This window comes from Neophocaena asiaeorientalis, unplaced genomic scaffold, assembly GCF_003031525.2.
Source record: "Neophocaena asiaeorientalis asiaeorientalis breed wild unplaced genomic scaffold, Neophocaena_asiaeorientalis_V1.1 scaffold296, whole genome shotgun sequence".
Lineage (NCBI taxonomy): Eukaryota > Metazoa > Chordata > Mammalia > Artiodactyla > Phocoenidae > Neophocaena > Neophocaena asiaeorientalis.
The window spans coordinates 522,454-525,379 of NW_020175084.1; positions in this window are offsets into that span (position 1 = coordinate 522,454).

A 2,926-nucleotide genomic window follows, 5' to 3' on the forward strand; every position below is an offset into this window, starting at 1 on the left:
AGAAGCCTGTGTGCAAACAAAGGTCACGATCCACACCTCCCCTCCAGGGAGCCTGTGCAGCCCACCACTGCCAGGGTCCCGTGATCCAGGGACAACTGCCCCGGGAGAACAAATGGCGTGCTTCAGGCTGGTGCAACGTCACACCAGCCTCTGCCGCTGCAGGTTTGCCCCTCTCTTCCCCCGGCCTGAGGGAGCCAGAGCCCCTGACTCAGCTGCTTCTGTAACCCCGTCCTGTCTGAGCGAAGAACAGACACCCTCAGGTGACCTACACACAGAGGCAGAGCCAAATCCAAAGCTGAAACCCGTGAGCTGTGCAAACAAAGAAGAGAAAGGGAAATCCCACCCAGCAGCCTCAGGAGCAGTGGATTAAATCTCCACAATCAACTTGATGTACCCTGAATCTGTGGAATACCTGAAAAGGCAATGAATCATCCCAAATTGAGGAGGAGGACTTTGGGAGCAAGACATATTATTTTTTCCTCTTTTCCTCTTTTTGTGAGTGTGTATGTGTATACTTCTGTGTGAGATTTTGTCTGTATAGCTTTGGTTTCACCACTTGTCCTAGGGTTCTGTCTGTCTGTTTTGGTTTTGTTTCCTTTTGTTTTCTTTTTTTTTTTTACTTTTTAAAAAATCTTTTTCTTAATCATTATTTTTTATTTTAATAACCTGATATTATTTTATCTTTTTAAAATTTTATTTTATCCTCTTTCTTTCTATTTTTTCTCCCTTTTATTCTGAGCTGTGTGGATGAGAGGCTCTTGGTGCTCCAACCAGGAGTCAGTGCTGTGCCTCTGAGGTGGGAGAGCCAAATTCAGGACACTGGTCCACAAGAGACCTCCCAGCTTATTGTAATATGAATCGAAGAAAATATCCCAGAGATCTCCATCTCAACATCAAGACCCAGCTTCACTCAAGGACCAGCAAGCTACAGTGTTGGACACCCTATGCCAAACAACTAGCAAGACAGGAACACAACCCCACCCATTAGCAGAGAGGCTGCCTAAAATCATACTAAGGCCACAGACACCCCAAAACACACCACCAGACATGGACCTGCCCACCAGAAAGACAAGATCCAGCCTCATCCACCAGAACACAGGCACTAGTCCCCTCCACAAGGCAGCCTACAGAAACCACTGAAAGAACCTTAGTCATTGGGGACAAACACCAAAACAACGGGAACTACGAACCTGCAGACTGAAAAAAGGAGACCCCAAACACAGTAAGTTAATCAAAATGAGAAGACAGAAAAACACACAGCAGGTGAAGTAGCAACGTAAAAACCCACCAGACCAAGCAAATGAAGAGGAAATAGACAGTGTACCTGAAAAAGAACTCCAAATAATGATAGTAAAGATGATCCAAAATCTTGGAAATAGAATTGAGAAAATGCAAGAAACATTTAACAAGGACCTAGAAGAACTAAAGAGGAAACAAGCAACAATGAACAACACAGTAAATGAAATTAAAAATATTCTAGAAGGGATCAATAGCAGGAGAACAGATAAGTGACCTGGAAGACAAAATAGTAGAAATAACTACTGCAGAGCAGAATAAAGAAAAAAGAATGAAAAGAACTGAGGACAGTCTCAGAGACCTCTGGGACAACATTACACCCACCAACATTCGAATTGTAGGGGTTGCAGAAGAAGAAGAGAAAAATAAAGTGACTGAGAACATATTTGAAGAGATTAGAGTTGAAAACTTCCCTAACCTGGGAAAGGAAATATTTCATCAACTTCAGGAAGCACAGAGAGTCCCATACAGGATAAATACAAGGAGAAACATGCCAAGACACATATTAATCAAACTATCAAAAATTAAATACAAAGAAAACATATGAAAAGCATCAAGGGAAAAATAACAAATAACACACAAGGGAATCCCCATAAGGTTAACAGCTGATCTTTCAGCAGAAACTCTGCAAGCCTAAGGGAGTGGCAGGACATATTTAAAGTGATGAAGGAGAAAAACCTACAACCAAGATTACTCTACCCAGCAAGGATCTCATTCAGATTTGATGGAGAAATTAAAACCTTTACAGACAAGCAAAAGCTGAGAGACTTCAGCAACAACAAACCAGATTTACAACAAATGCTAAAGGATCTTCTCTACACAAGAAACACAAGAGAAGGAAAAGACCTACAATAACGAACCCAAAACAATTAAGAAAATGGCAATAGGAACATACATATCGATAATTACCTTAAATGTAAATGGACTAAATGCTCCCACCAAAAGACACAGATTGGCTGAATGGATACAAAAACAAGACCCTTATATATGCTGTCTACAAGAGACCCACTTCAGACCTAGAGACACATACAGACTGAAAGTAAGGGGATGGAAAAAGATATTCCATGCAAATGGAAACCAAAAGAAAGCTGGAGTAGCAATTCTCATATCAGACAAAATAGACTTTAAAATAAAGACTATTAGAAGAGACAAAGAAGGACACTACATAATGATCAAGGGATCGATCCAAGAAGAAGATATAACAATTGTAAATATTTATGCACCCAACATAGGAGCACCTCAATACATAAGGCAAATACTAACAGCCATAAAAGGGGAAATCGACAGTAACACATTCATAGTAGGGGACTTTAACACCCCACTTTCACCAATGGACAGATCATCCAAAATGAAATTAAATAAGGAAATGCAAGCTTTAAATGATAATTAAACAAGATGGACTGAATAGATATTTATAGGACATTCCATCCAAAAACAACAGAATACACATTTTTCACTAATAAAAGTAAAAGCTTGTTCTTTGAGAAGATAAACAAAATTTATAAACCATTAGCCAGACACATCAAGAAAAGATGGAAGACTCAAATCAATAGAATTAGAAATGAAAAAGAAGTAACAACTGACACTGCAGAAATACAAAGGATCATGAGAGATTACTACAAGAGATTAC